The 16,009-nt window shown below is 37.2% G+C and overlaps 1 protein-coding gene across 7 annotated transcripts in view; it reads right to left on the bottom strand.

The window, feature by feature from the left end:
* The window catches only part of METTL25 (methyltransferase like 25), a 158,634-nt gene that overhangs the window by 22,043 nt on the left and 120,582 nt on the right, over positions 1–16,009 (bottom strand). For 2 of the 7 annotated variants that reach the window (XR_011994890.1, XR_011994896.1), the window contains 3 exons: positions 13,575–13,681; positions 12,154–12,232; positions 8,690–9,900 (listed from right to left, as the gene is read on the bottom strand). The gene's annotated coding sequence lies outside the window, so the exon portion shown is untranslated. Of the gene's footprint in view, positions 1–1,614; positions 2,819–8,689; positions 10,630–12,153; positions 12,233–13,574; positions 13,682–16,009 lie in introns of those variants that run through there. The other 5 variants (XR_011994891.1, XR_011994894.1, XR_011994895.1 and 2 more) reach the window with 4 other exon arrangements.

The raw sequence follows: 16,009 nt of genomic DNA, 5'->3' as shown, positions 1-16,009 counted from the left end.
AGTTATTATGAAGATGCGATATATGGATATTCATAGAATACTTAGAAGAGTGGCTGCTACATTTGCTAAACACACGCATAGACCTGCATTATAACTCTGCTTGTGCACTTAACCAGTGGGTGACCGCACATTATCCGCAACTTCTCGGAGCTTCCTTCTTCTAAGGAGGAAAAAGATGAACTGCCTTCTTTGGGTAATAGCACAAAATACACTTACTAGCACAGGTCCTGACATAGTAAACACTTAACAGGTGTGTGAACAAATGGATAAATTGCAATTAGAGAAAGAAGTTTCCCTTTTTAGTCTTGAAATTTTCACTTTGAACTTGAGCATATTTAATTTTGAGCCACTTCACAGATCTATTAGATTCATCTATTTTTCTCTCTTTACTTAAGAAAGCATCAGTTACCTAATGCTCAAACATAATTACACAGAAATGACAGTTGGGCCCAAATGAATCAGAATCATTTAGATGAGCATTTGATAATGGTGCTCTCCACAATTCCTACAAAAGCTGGTGCTGAGAAAACACTGGTGTAAAGTGAAGTCTAATGGGAGCTATGTAATTAGCAACTATTTAGTTGGATTACTTTTCTAAGAAACTTTCTGTAATGGAGCAAGCCATTACACTATTAAAATTATACTCTCTATACTGAAAATAAAGACCAGAGAAGCAGAATGGATTGCTTCTTTCTGACTTGTTTTGTAAAGCTTATTCAAAGTCAGGGTTCTATCTGACTTTAAATGAGACTTATAGTGGAATTCCACTTCAAAGATTCTCTTGAACTGCTGACTTGAGTTAGAAAAAAAAAAAAAAAAGATGTTAATTGTGTGATTTTCCAGGCAGATTCACATTATAAACTAAATTTTCTCTATTCTGTCAGAGTTGGTCTCAGAAGCAGACCTCTTTGTCTTACCAGGGAAATGGAGTCTTGTCCCAAATAGACTATGAAGGTTATTAGAGATTTTGTTTCTAATTTACACCTTAAAAATTTTCTATTTTAAAACTATTCCTATAAAAAGTGAAATAGTAAAGATATGTTTAAATAAGTGAAATAGTCTTTCATCCTACACATCCCCCTCAAGTCTTATCTGCCTGAGGTAGCCAATGTCATCAATGTATTTCCTTTTTTAATGAAAGTTGAATCATATTGTACATATCACTCTACACTTTTTTTGTTTGTTATTGGTATGTGATGGACCTCTCTCCTCCAGGACAGTACAGGCATAATATTTAGGCAAGTGTGCACCAGAATTTATTCACCAGACCATTTGTTTTCAGATTTTTTTTGTCACCACAAAGAATGTGTCAAAAAAATATGTACATGTTCTTATGTTGACAAAACATGAGATTTCTCTAATGTGCAGTTATTTCAGAGTAATTTCAAGGTGCTTACAAACATAGTAAGAGAATAATAATCTTTGTTGACAGAAAACATTGATAATGAAGATAAAAGAATGTAAAGAATAAATTTAAATAATTTAGGGCACAAATGATCCCATTAACTTTTGTGATGTAGTACTTGTAATATCAACTTTTCTAAATCATTCCTAGATCTCCGAAGAAAGCCATGAAGTTTCCATACTCATATGAAGGTCTTGAGTATTGTCAAAATGTGGTTACAGCAAAGGTTCCAATGCTCACCACCTAGAGATTTTTATTTAGTGGGTTTCGAGTGGGGCTCAAGTAGCTTTACTTTTGTTTTTCTTTTCTTTTCTTTTCTTTCTTTCTTTCTTTCTTTCTTTCTTTCTTTCTTTATTTATTTATTTAAAGATTTTATTTATTTATTCATGAGAGACACAGAGAGAGGCGGAGACACAGGCAGAGGGAGAAGCCTGATGCCAGACATGATCTGAGGACCCCGGGATCATGACCTGAGCTGAAGGTAGACGCTCAACGACTGAGCCACCAAGGCATCCCAGGGTAGCTTTACTTTTCAACAACAACAAAAAAATCTCCAAGTGGAATTCTAGGTGAAAATACAGGGTTTTGCAAGCTTTGGATTAGACCAGGGGTCAGCCAAGTTCAGCTGTCCACCTGTTTTTTATAGCCTGTGAGCTAAGAATGGTTTTCACATTTTTAAATGGTTGAAAAAAATCAAAGGAAGTATAATATTGCATGATATTAAAAAATTCTCCACAATTCAAATTTCGGTGTCTATAAAAAAGAAGTGTTATTGGAATATAGCCACACCCATTCATTCCGCATCATCTATGGCTGTTTTTGTGCTGCAACAGCCCAATAGCGTAGTTGTCACAAACCATATGGCAATAAAGCCAAAATATTTACAATCTGTCCGCTTACAGAAAAAGTTGTGCCAACTCCTAGACTAGACGATCTCTAAGGTCCCTGCCATTTCTGAATGTATTCTATTCTCTGTAGTTATTTAGCTCCTTTAATATGCAAATACCATGGAGCTGGTGGGAACACGTAGAGGCACAAGGTGTAGGTGAAGCCCACACACCAGGGTGAGTTTCTTTTTATCAGTCACTTAGAAATCAGGAGGTTATATGACCAACATAAAATAAATTATACATCAGCACAATCAGAAAACAAAAACCAACTACACTAGCTAACACTCTTGTGGCACATTACATGTATCAGGCCCTGTTTTCAGTGTTTCCCATTCATCGACTCACGGAATCGTCACAACTCAATAGGCAGGACCTACCTGTATCTTCCTTTTACAGTCGAGGAGACTGAGGCATAAGGAGTTAAGTAACTTGACTGAGGACACATAACTAGAAGTAGCAGAGAGGGGATTTGAACTGATGCAGTCTTGCTGTAAAATCTGGGCTTCAAAACACTAAGCCATTACTGCAAGAGATAAGGTGAAAGAAATTTAAAGGTAAAAATCACTGTGTTTGGACTCTGTTCTTAATTCCACTTTGAAAGTCAGAGGAGTGGAAACTATTCTCAGATGAATTTTCTGCCTTCTCAGGGTCATGAGGTCTAATATCCTTGGGGCCAATTAGAAACATCACTGAAAGGAGAACACTGTCTTCTCAAACTCAGTTCTTTTTTTCTACTTTGAATAACACCGTGGAAACAGAGCCTTTTTCTCATAGGAAAACATGGTAAGCTGTGATGGTATCTGATGGTTGCAGGGTAAAGAAACTATCATGTGTGGTGGGGACTGTGTTCAGCGGGAGAGGGCGTGCCCCCTTGAAAAACGGGCCTGCTCCTCATCTCTAGCTTATTACTGACATGTAGAAATGAGTGCAATTCACATTTTTATAGTGTAATTTCCCAATATTTAAAAGTTCAACAATTAACTCAAATACTAAAAACAAATAAACAAATAAAACTTGTCATCTGGGTCAAACAAACTAAGACTTCAAAACACAAGGGTGTGACCCATACTTAAGCAATTTTTTCTCAAGGCTAAATCATCTTAATTCCAAACTTTTCCAAGTGGATCTCTAGGTCCAGACCTTTAATGAGAATCATGGCTGCACTCTTGAACTGGTGTCAAGCTCTGCATCATCTGTAGTTGACGCCAGTTACAAAGTTAACCTTTAGATGTTGAATTCCTACCTGGCAGATAGTTACACTATGTTTAAGCCTAATGCCCTCCTCATGAGCCTTATAAGAAATGTCTGCTTTATATTATAGTAGGCAATCTCTACCCAGACCAGCACCATTGATAAGTGTTCTTCCTTAATGGAAAAGCATATTTTCATAGCTTTTCCAGGAATATCTTGATGCCTTTAATGGAACCATAATCCGTTCCCTTATTTAATCTTCAATCACACAATGCTTATTTCACTGAATATAATGGCTTATGCACATTCACTAATAGCCCCTAAATAAAAAGCCCTTTTTAAATTTGAAAGTGGTTCAAAGTACACAATGAGGAAAAGAACAAAACAGGAAAATGCCAGTTGTTTAGTTGAAATGAAAAAAAAATTATGTTCAGAGTACTGAGACTTGAATGCGAAATCATTGTAATAAAGTAATTAACAAACATTCGTCATTCTGACAATCTGAAATAGTATTTAAACTGTTCAGATATTTTACAAAAAAATCTACCTAAAGAACTTTTAGGTCCCATAGGAAACAACTTTTTATAAAACAATATTTTAAAATATTTTCCATGAGGATCTATTCAGAAAATAGCGCCTTAAATGGAATTTCAAAATCAATCAAAATTTATTGCTCAAATTTGACTTTTATGTGTTCTGGTTGGAGTTCATGGACTCTGCACAAAGTAAGCATTATTTTGAATATTTTCAGTTAGTTTAATATATAGTGTCATAAATAAAGGACAAGTTGTCTTCAGAGGCCTGCTTAGGAGCTTGGAGTGTGAAAAACATGGCATTTTGGCACTTGAAAACAATGCTCAAACGAAATTAAATACTTATATATAAGGACAAACAGACACTGAATTCTTAAATGTGGAGCTTTATAAGACATCAATTGACACAAAATCACAAAACACTAAATATAATGTGGTATCCTGGATTATATCATACAACAGAAAAAAGGATACTAGTGGAAAACTGTTGGAAGTAGGAATAAAGCCTGGTGTTAATAGTAATGTACCGATGTTGGCTTCTTAGCTTTGACAAATGCACTGTGGGACTTTACGATGTTAACATTAGAGGAAACTGGGTGTTATGGCATACGGGAATTCTATTTTTGGAACTTTTTTGTAAATCTAAAATTATTCCAAAATAAAAAGGTTATATTAAAAAAAATCACAGGATAGGTAAGAATATTAATCTGTGCCTTTACAGCAGCCAACAGAATAGGGTAGGCTGGCAAAATTCACATGCGGTTAAATGACATTTGTGTCTGTATGTGTGGGTGGCAGTGTGTGTACGTGAAGTGGACAGGAAGGAGATGTGTGAAAACAGTTAACAAGCTTCAATCTTTTCCTTTGAGCCCTGCTGCTCAAAGTTTAAAAGAATATAAATGAAGGTGGAAAGTGAGTTCCTAAACATTTTATTCATAAAGTAAATATCTTAATAAAACATATTAGTAAATAATAACAAATATATTTAAACTTTATATTTGTCACCGTATTAAAAAAGATAGGTCATCATAATCGGACAACTTTCGTTTTTTTGCACACTTTTGATTTTTTAAAACAGTTTTGTGTCTTTTTGTGGTATCTTCAAATATATGCCAAGGAATATGATTATACTTTGTTTTCAAATTCTACAAAGCACAGCTTTATACTCATTTATGTCCCTTCACCAAAGAGACTACATTGTGATAGGTTTCTGTTTTGCTATACAGAACAGAGGCATTAACTAGGTGGATTAAACAAATGTCAACATGTTAAATTTAATACATCTGCTTTCAGGCAGGATAGAACAGGTTGTGACAAGCCAACACATTCACTGCAAAACCAAAAAAAAAAGGATAAAAACTATAAAACACATATTTTAAATGATATCAGAGAGTAAGGAAATAGGATAAAGAAAAATTCCAGAGAAAGGAGAACCACTTTCTGAAATAAGCTGGCAATTGTTGGCCATCATTTTGCTTACGGTTTGAGAATTCATCTTGGCTGAGGCAGGGAGCTTCTGCTGGGGAAAAGAGACCCCAGCAAATCTTTTAGATTTCTTCTGGGCTAAAGGACTCAAAAGGAAATGTGAAGGGTCTCGGTGATTGATGATAATAGTGGATAAAATGCAAGTAGTCTGAACCTGTGCCAAGTGCCAAGTGATGTCTTGGTACAGTGGAGTCTCAAGCATAAGGATTAGGACACACTGATCCAACTGACACAGGTGCTATTACAGAAAAAGGGTGGGGGAGATTCAAGGCAGCCAATTATTTGCTCCTACCTCACCACCTCCTACGATTGCAGCAGCCGACTGTGTCCCTCTTCCACTTCTGTATAAGCACCTGTCCTGTGTCTAAGATTCCAGCAAATGGAAACCATCACAGGAGCAACCTTGGTTTCCACGGTGATGGTACTGTGTGAGTGAAGAGGGTCAGGCTCTGTCCTGGAGACCAAAGGAATCTCAGATGGAGGAAGCCCAGGATGAGCCCATCTACAGACTGGCCACTGGGCGCTCTGAAGAAGTCCCATGCTCCATGCAGTAAATGTATGCCAGTTGTCAGTATGACTCCACCCCAGATGACATTAAGAACTGATTCCTGCTTGGGGCCTTCAATCTGGATTAAGTAGGTTAACATTTTTGTCTCTCTCAGTAAGGATGAATTCAGAATATCTGCCTTGAAGGAGCCAGAATCTTTAATTTATATACACAGTTGAATTAAAGAATAATAGTAGCAGCTCTGTGCTGAAAACTGTGTGAATGTGATAGAAGAGCTGAGCAGCAGCGAGTGACTCAAAAGTGGAAATCATTTCTTGATGGATTCGGTCACTGTTTTTTGTTTTTTTTTAAACTGGTTTTTAAACGCCACTATTCTTGGCTTTATCCCAACATGCACTGTTCTAAGAAGCCATGAAGGGAATGTGAAATTCTAGCTTCTTGGTGTACCTCATTTGTCACCCTAAAAGAACAACTTAAACCTAGATCGGCAGAAGCAGGAGTTCCTGGGCCTGTTAACTACAGTGAAATTGAAGAATTAAAACTCTATGTCATGACCTCAGAAAATCTTTCATTCCCTTTAGTTCATCCTCATCTCGATGTATAATCAGCCATATTTCACAGCCTGGGGTTTATTTATTGAAACAAAGCAGGTATGTGGCCCATGACGTAATCTCTGAACCACTTCAGCTTGGCCTATTTGTCAGTCGAGGCGTGAGCTCCATTGAGAATGGCTTCTGCTCACTCAGGTCTCTCTCACATGCTCAGTGGTTAAACAGATTTATCTAAAGTTCTTGACATCACAATAAAAGAGGCCACCTTTCTATGAACTGCAAAGTGCAATTAAAGTCTCAGAAAACCAAGTAAGATCTTGAGGAACATTGTCAATACATGGGAAGATAGTACAGCATAAATTTTTATTTTATTTTATTTTATTTTGCTGATTTATATACTGAGTTCTCATAATGAAAAAAAAAGGTAGGTTCTAAAAAAATTGTTAAAGTAGCATCATATTGTTTTGTTTAACGGAGGGCTCAATTCAAATTTTGATTATAAACAATTGAAAGGAAACTGGGGCCATTTTATAAGTTAATTTGCCGCAAAGTTTTCCTGGGTACAAGGGACCATTTAATTTATACACTTTAATTCTTATAAAAGATTCTAGTAGAGGAAAATAAACCACCAAACATCAATAAATGTTATTTTAGCAAATACATTTTTTAGATGTACTATTACCTCACATATATAAAACAGACAGATGGTATACAGGAATGTCATGTATTTAAACATAAATCTATTTAGAAATATTATCTAGATCTGTCAGTTTTTATAGCATCTTTCTCACATTTTCTAGTCCAACTAGAAAGTCTATAATAAAGAGTAGTTGCCATATATTACAAATTAATATTAGTTGCAGATAATTTATAATTTTAGCAAGTCAGTCTTTCATACAAGTTTAGGTTCCTCTGTTCCTTTTATAACATCCTATTTATCTCTTTCATTTTATTTGTTAAATTGTAATAATTGATTAGGGGCGCCTGGGTGGCTCAGTCAGTTAAACTTCTGCCTTCGGCTCAGGTTATGATCCTGGGGTCCTGGGATGGAGCCCCACAAAGGGCTCACTGCTCGGTGGGGAGCCTGCTTCTCCCTCTCCCTCTGCTCCTCCCCTGCCTGTGCTCTCTCTCTCTCCCTCTCTGTCAAATAAATAAATAAAATCTTTACAATATATATATATATAATTAACTGTGCAATTTTTGTTATATATATAATTGATTAACTGTGCAATTTTTGTTAGCTTTTCCTATTATATTCTGAATTCCATAAGGTCTGGAACTATATTTTCTTGTTCACTACACTTTGCTTAATATTTAGCACAGTGGCTAAGATATGTTTAATGAATCAAGGACTGAAAGATCTACACCAGGGGTAGGCAAACCATGGCTCAAATCCAGCCTGTTGCTTGCTTTTTACAGCCATCAAGTTAAGAATGTTGATTTTTTCTTCTTCTATCTTTAAGTGGATATATTTTTCAAATGGTAATTTAAGTACCTAAATAGCAACCTCAGTTTTGTTTGTTGGCCCATAAATTCTAAAATATTACTACTTAGCCCTTAAAAAAGTTTCCTGACCCTGATTTAGTCCCCCTTTTCCAATAGAACTATGGCAATGATGAAGTATTACATATCTGTGCCCTCTAATAGGATAAACACAAACCACATATGACTATTGACCACATGAAATTTGTCTAGTGACTGAGAAATGGAACTTTTATTTCATTTTAACTAATGTAAATAAAGCCCATATGGCTAGTAGCTAGTGCATTAGCAGCAGATCTAGATATACAAAAGAATAGACATCATGTAAACACAGTAATCACTTATTTGGAGATCAAACATATCTTTGGAAAAAATGAAACATATTTGAAGTTAGTTTGGACTTTCTGGTAAAAAATTGAATAAAAAAATAAAATAAATTATCACCAGTTCATTAAAACAATAACTAATATTATGACAATACAAGGCCCAAAGGTAAAAATTAATTCATTTAATTTGGCAGTTACACAGGAACTCATTTAAAATGTAAGTGGTAGTTGGTTCTTCAATCTATGAACTATGAATGAAAAAAATTATTTTGGATAAGACAGACAATGTTCTATTAACAAGTAAATGAAGGACACTGCTTTTATGAAGATTTTGAGGCTTCCCCAAGTTGTTTTATTGAAAGACACATCACTTATTTACAAAGAAATTCTTGAAATACATAGAATGCTATTAAAGCAAAATATTCTATAGCACAGTAGGAAAACATTAGAGCACACAAACAGGTAAAAACAACGATATAATCCAACAGTATCCTCAAACAGTTAAGCATTAAAATAGGCATTAAAGTGGCCTGAAAAGTAAAGATTCAAATTGCAAAGTGAAGTTTAAACACCCACATTCACATGTGATTTCAAGTCTTTAAGTTGAGAAGCACTTATAAGGAAATCTGAAATATGTGCTATTTAGGACTGAAATCGTTTGCTGCTGTTATTTATAATACTTAAAGTAAGTGTAACAATTTAAAAATTAGACTATATTTCCTCTTCTTGCTTATACTGTTTCTTACATGTCTATATATGAAATAATATCTTCCTGAGTAAAACTACTTTGGCTGCCACCTTTTATTTCAAATGATTTTATCATTAGGGGAAAATTTGAAATCGTGGTGGACAAATAATCCTTTAATGCTTTTCCTGGCTAGCAAGTAATTTGTCAAAGCAATCCAATTTCCAAATAGCATACAAACTCAACAAGACACTGAGCCAATGCATATTTGTTCCCCTCTATAGAATATGCACAAATGTCTTTCATTTTGAGGGAAAATTCTAAGGCTGTATTCTCTGAAAGGACAATTTAGGTCTAGTAACAAAATATCATTCATAATGTCTTATGATTCCAAGATAATTCCAAGATAAAACTTTAGAATTTTTTTAAAAGTCAAGTTTTACTGAGGTACAATTATTTATATGCAATAATATTCACCCTATTTTTAAGTGTACTGTTTAATAAATTTGACAAACATATGGGCCATTTTCATCACCCCAGGATGTTCCTTATGCCCCTTTGTAGACAATCCCTTCCTTTATCCACAGCCCCCTGGCAACCAGTGATCAATCTGTTTTCTGTTTCTACAGTTTCGACGTTTCTAGAATGTTATGTAAATGGAACCATACAGAATGTAATCTGTTGTGTCTGTCTTATTTCACTTAGCCACTTAGGGTAATGCTTTTGAAATCCATCCATGTTGTTGCATGAATGTGTAGTTCATTGCTTGTTGTTGCTAAGAAGTATTCCATCGTATGAATATATCACAATAATTTTATCCATTCTGCTGGTGATAGACTTTCAGCTGTAGGAATAAAGGAACTATTAACATTTGCTGTGTGAACGTATGTTTTCATTTCTCTTGGGCAAATGTCTATGAGTGGGATTATTGGGTCATATGGTAAGTATATGTTTAACTTTATAAAAATATGCCAAACTGTTCTCCAAAATAACTATCATTTGCATTTGCATGAGCATTCAGAACTCTCGTTGTTTTATGTGGTCTCTAACAATATTATCAATCCTTTTAATTTTTAATCATTTGAAAGGTTGTATAGTGGTATCTCCCTGTCTCCTTGTGCTTTTAATTCATATTTTCCTGATGAATAATGATAAATATCCTTATATGTGTTCATTGCTACTTGTGTATCTTCCTTGGTGAAATATTTGTTCACATCTTTTGCCTCTCTTTTAACTGAGTTTTTTGTCTAATTGTTTATGTATTCTGAATACAAACTCTTTATCCTGTAGGAGCTTTGCAAAAAAAAAAAATTTTTTTTTAAACCAATCTGTGGCTTATTTCTTCATTTTCTTTTTTTATTTTATTTTATTTTTTGTCTTTTCATTTTCTTAACAGTGTCTTTTAAAGGGCATACATTGGGATCCCTGGGTGGCGCAGCGGTTTGGTGCCTGCCTTTGGCCCAGGGCGCGATCCTGGAGATCCGGGATCGAATCCCACGTCGGGCTCCCTGCAGGGAGCCTGCTTCTCCCTCTGCCTGTGTCTCTGCCTCTCTCTCTCTCTCTCTCTGTGTGACTATCATAAATAAATAAAAATTAAAAAAAAAATAAAGGGCATACATTTTAAATCTGGTGAAGTCTAATTTGTGAAATATTCACTTATGGTTCATGTTTTTGGTGCCTAGAAACCTTTCCTTAACCCAAGGTCACAAATATTTTTTTCTATGTTTTCTTCTAGTAGTTTTTTACATTCAGGACAAAGATCCATTTTGAGTAACATGTATGCTTACCACTTGTATGTGGTAAGGGTTAATTAAGCTTTTTTGGTTTTTCATTCTGAGAGGCAGTTGTTTGCAACACTTGTTGAAAAAAATATTTAAACCCTCTGAACTGCTTTGGCACCTTAGTCTAAAGTCAACTGACCAAACAAGTGTGGGTCGATTTCTGAGTTCACTAGTTTGTGCCATTCATCTATATAACTATCCTTAAACAAATTACTACCCTGCTATTATTATTGTGGTTTTCTAGTAAGTCTTGTAAACTGTTATATTTTACATAAATAAAGTGAATACTGCTATCTTCAGAAACCTAAGTCCCTCTGAAACAGTTGTTTACTATAGAATGTAGATAAAGACCTGCACTGATTTAAGAAGATACCATTTCTCCAAGATGAAAGAACTGCTATTCTTGGTAGTTATTTTAGGTGTTTTGTTTTCCTGTGTTCCACAGACAGGGGGTTTATACCCCAGGGGACCCACAGATAGAATTCAGGGCACCCATGTCTTGGATCTTGGAGAAAATGTACTTCTTTATTTTCACTAATTGCTAATTCTAATTTAGGGTTTCCTTCCATTAGAAATGTGGACAACAAACCTCAGCAGTATTGGCAGTACCTGCAACTCTTGCCAACAGAAGGTCAGATATTTTCATGTCACATTACAGTTGTGGCCAGTATCTTCAAATACTGTTTGTTGACATTTATTGTTACTTAAAAATCAGTTTTTAGAACTGCTACTTGATCTTTTTATTCTCTGAGTTAATAAAGAAACATACACATACTACTAAATAATAACTTTAAAAAATTCTTTTAGTAATGATCTCAATATGATTGGTTTGCTTTGTCGTATTATGTATTTCAGTTTGTATTTAAAAGAAAACGTTTAAAAAAAAAGAAAATGTTTGAGAAGGGGCCCAAAGATATTTCCAGATGGCCAAAGGGGTCTGTGGCACAGAAATTGGTTTTTTCCTCTGTACTCCCATTTCACAGACCTACTGCTTAGGTTGTCTCCCATTAAAAGTGTCTTATGGCTTCAGTTTAGACTACTGCAATATTACCAGCTCTGCCTTATTTCATCTTATACTATATATAATTATAATATATTGTATATTATTGCATCTTATTAAGAAAGGTTCAAAAGCCTTTATTAAACATGTAAGATTAGACAATGCTGCAGGTCAGAATCTGGAGATTCAAAGGTATGTCACATGGTTCCCACTTTTGGGGAATTTAGGTTCCACTAGGCAGATAAGGAAGTAGGCATGGCAATTTACAGTCTATATGCCCTAATGAGCATACATGGGAGAAAGATAATGTTCTTACCCTTCACTTGGATGGTGGTGGAGGTGTGGGCCGAGTATCAGCAAATGCTTCCCACAGGAATTGATGCATATGAGGATACCTGGAGAACAAGAAAGCAGTAACTAGAATGGGAAGAGACTATTTCACACAGAGGAAACATGAGCAAGCATCCAATTAAACTCTGCCTGGAGCCCTGGGGCAGAAGATAGGCCCAGGGAGGAACGATGCATTGCCTACCCCCAACTCCCCTGGGATGTGTCAAGGAAGACCATCATTCTCAACAGTGCAGAAGCCCAAACAGCTTCCCACTCTTGATTAGAATATTCAGCTTAGGATCCCTGGGTGGCGCAGCGGTTTGGCACCTGCCTTTGGCCCAGGACACGATCCTGGAGACCCGGGATCGAATCCCACGTCGGGCTCCCGGTGCATGGAGCCTGCTTCTCCCTCTGCCTGTGTCTCTGCCTCTCTCTCTCTCTTTCTATCATAAATAAATAAGTTGAAAAAAATTAAAAATATTTTTTTAAAAAAAGAATATTCAGCTTGCATTTACCAGTCTAACAGGCATTTTCTCTGAGGTCCTTCTTCTCTACCCAGAAGCTGTTAAGTGCTGAGCCCTTGGCCAGTGGAGCCCTTTTTGAAAGGGCCCCTCCCTATTTCCTGTGCCTTCTTCAGGGCGCCCTCCACAGGCTCTGTGTCTCCTCCATCATGTGTCTCCAAGGCTGTAGCCAGTCTCCTTCACTCCTAGACTGGTGGGTGGTGCATGATCACGCACTTAGACACCATGGGCCAACAGTAAGGATGCCGTATCTGATATTCAGATGCAGGCTCACAGCCTGGATCTCTTTAGCACTTCAGCCGCGGGGACCCAGTCTAGAGCAATGAGATCCTCTCCCATCCTGGATTGAATAAGTCATTCATTACATCCTAAACAGAGATTGTTGTTCCTAAGAGACATTCCTATTTAAACTGTCCTCAAGCCAGGCAGCAGCAGGGGCTGCTCAGGTAATTAGGGACTAATTGACTCTTTAGCACTCTTATCAGCTGTGACAGTCTTTCCTGCCTGTGTCCGCCAGGATACTGGGACCTTTCTCTGTGATGGGCTCCATTTTCACTTTGTTTATCAGGACCTAAATGGAGTGAATTCCAGCCTCATATCCCTGATATTCTCATAAAGATAGGACTGTAGATGTAAAATCTTTATATTTTTAATGGCTTCTGTTTAGTCCAGGGCTCTGTTTAGTTCGGGAAATTGTTTCATCTTGCTCAGTTGGGAAACAGACTGCCTACCTTTTAGAGGTTTCCACTTCTAATTACTGAGGTGACATTACACTTTCTGAGAAAGAGGATGGTGCCTTTTCTTGCTCTTGGGTAGGAGAAGAATTTTGTTGTTGCTCTTGGTAGGCATTTTAATCATGACCATAAAATTTCATGGCTTCACTTACCTGGCATTATTCTTTTCTCTCAGAGGAAAGGCAGTATTTTCCCCATGGAGGATCAGTGTGTTCATTTCCTTCCTTTTCTCCACAGCATGTTCTGAACGTATTCACTGCTAGGCATAGGACAAACAGTAAAAATGGTATGTTTTCTACCCCTCCAGGAATGGACAGAGAAATACAAACCATTTAAAAGTAAGTGCAATAGTGTCATGTTCCTCTGTACACAGTGAAGTCGGGACATAATAAAAAAAGATAGTGATTATATGTGGAGGCAGGATCATAAATATTGAAGGATGATGTAGGAAAAGTGTTGACTAGAAGAGAAAGGGATGTTAGCTCTCCTGGAAGAGGGATCAGTGAAGGCAAAGTCCAGATGGAGGCAACACTTGAGATATTGTGGGAATCACAGAAAGTCTAGATGCTTTGGAACTGTGGTAGATGGAGTGCAGCCAAAGATTGTGTTGATGAAGTAACCAGGAAAAGCATCATGGAAGACTAGGATGCCATGTTAAAGAGCTTGGATTTTCCTGTAAGAAAATGGGAAGGCCATAGAAGAGTTACAGGCAGGGGTAGGAGGCTGATGCCAAGGAAACCAGGAGGGTACTTATGAGGCCCTGAACCGAGTGAGAGAGTAGCAGGAGCGAGGAGAGGAGAGATGGTGAGGAGAAATGTAAGTGGTTGAATGACAATGACTTCATATTTAAATGATTTGGATGGAGGGAGGAGTCTAGGGTGATTTTAGCTGGTTTGACAGGAAAGTTTAATTTTGGACATGTTGATCTTGAGATGCTAGGGGAACAGCCATGGGGAATGGCAATGTCCATCAGGCAGTTGGGTAAACATGACTAAAAGCTCAGGAGAGAGATTCAGGAGCGAGAGTTAGCCTAAAAATTAAATCTGAGTGGGCCTCTTGAGACACAGGCAGTTGTGGAGGCCATGACGTTTCTTGAAAAGTGTGTGGATTGAAAAAAGCCCAACACAGAGCATTCAAAGGAAAAACAAATATATTTAAATGACAAATAGAGAACAGTCTGCAAAGAAGGTTGGGAGGGAACAAACAGTGGAAGGAGAAAACTCTAGAGAAGTGGCTCTTTTGGCTTCTGGGAAGGAGGTTCTTGGGGGTCACGTGTCCTCTCCACCTCCCTGAATCTTATGGCCTGTTTCTTTCTGTATTCTCTCTTTCTTCTGTTTCAGGATCTCTTCCTCTGCTCATTTGTAGTTTCTGACCCTCACAATTTTGGTTTCACAAGGTCAAATGTTGCTTCCAGAATCTCTTTGTACATCATGACCTTTTAGCTCCCATGCCAGTGTTTTCTATTTCTAATTCCTAAGAAAGAGAATCTGATAGGTCTGACGCTTCTTTTTGAGTCAGGTCACATCAGGGATCTAGGCTACTATGACCAGGTGTCTCTACTCCCACTCCTATCACCTGTGATCTTAGGTATAAAATATGGCTGCCCAGGTTCATCCTTTGGCAGGAGATATGGGCAAAAAGAAAAAACAAAAAGTGGTCAAGAATGTCATCCATAGTTAATGTAAGTGTAAAGACGGGAATCCTCAACAATGGCAGATACCATGGCATGTCAACAAAGAGTCCTCTGGGTCTAATGATATGGATGCCAGCTAAGGCACTGGCCAGTTGCTGGGATGGCAAAGAGGCATCTGGTTGCTGTGAGCTGGCAATAAATGAAGGCACAAAGTAGAGACATAGAGTCGTGGCTTCCCCTCAACCACAATCTTAACCTCAATCTTTATAATATAAAGGCAAGGAAGGAGGGGATGATATTGATACAGGACACAGAGGGTAGTGGTAGTTGTCCTTTTTTTCCTTCTCAAACATACATTTTATTTTTTTAGGTATTTGCCCTTGTTGAGTAGAACTGTGAGTCAGGACTTTGGAGCACAGATAACAGAACTACCATTAGAACAAGAAAGGATCTCTTTAAATAAGCCTGTGGGAAGGAGGGCAGGAGAAAATCAAGGTGGGTGATCTGTTGGAAAAGTAAGATGTTGACAAAAGGGGACTGAATTCTACTTTGCAAAGTCTCTCTCCCTTCACTCCAAACCTTACCTAACACAGGCCTTTACACACTTTCTTAACCAAATGAACAAACAAATTCCTATAGTGGCTAGAAGTTTGTAGTCATGAGGTTCCTCTCTGTTCCTGGAGGAGAAGGGGAGCAGTGATATAATGAAATAGTACTGATCTTGGGAGTCAGAAAACCTGGGTCCCCTTAGGAAAATTATGTCCATGTCTTTGAATTCCACTGTAGAGTGGGAATATTTTACTTACAATGACACAGGAATACCAATATACGGTGGAAACTTAGAAGAAGAAATAATCAAGCCTGCTAAGGTCACTTGGGGAAGAGTGAAGAGTTTCAGAGAAAGTGACATTTGAGGTGGGTCATGAAATATGAGGAGAGGTCACCAGGCTAGAA

The sequence above is a fragment of the Vulpes vulpes genome, chromosome 10, assembly GCF_048418805.1.
Source record: "Vulpes vulpes isolate BD-2025 chromosome 10, VulVul3, whole genome shotgun sequence".
Classification (NCBI taxonomy): domain Eukaryota; kingdom Metazoa; phylum Chordata; class Mammalia; order Carnivora; family Canidae; genus Vulpes; species Vulpes vulpes.
Note: the sequence above shows the minus strand (reverse complement) of the source record. Positions and strands in the feature narration are given on the sequence as shown.